Source organism: Nansenia antarctica (assembly GCF_963989245.1).
Source record: "Nansenia antarctica genome assembly, chromosome: 7".
Lineage (NCBI taxonomy): Eukaryota > Metazoa > Chordata > Actinopteri > Argentiniformes > Microstomatidae > Nansenia > Nansenia antarctica.
Window position 1 is genome coordinate 29,739,062 of NC_137677.1, and position 218 is coordinate 29,739,279.

The following is a 218-nucleotide window of genomic DNA, read 5'->3' on the forward strand; positions in this document are numbered from 1 at the left end:
AACTAGACAGAACTAGTTGACGAGCTAATATATTTGAATATATATATTATTTTTAGGGAGAGAGAGAGGAATTCAAGCAAGGAATTTCAATGACCCATGTCTATTTTCAAAAACTTTTTAAGACCTTGATTTCTTTTTCTCAAATTCACAAACTTTCAAAGATTTCAAGGACCGGTGGGAACCCTGCCCTCTAGTCTAACTGGGGTACAGTAACCAGG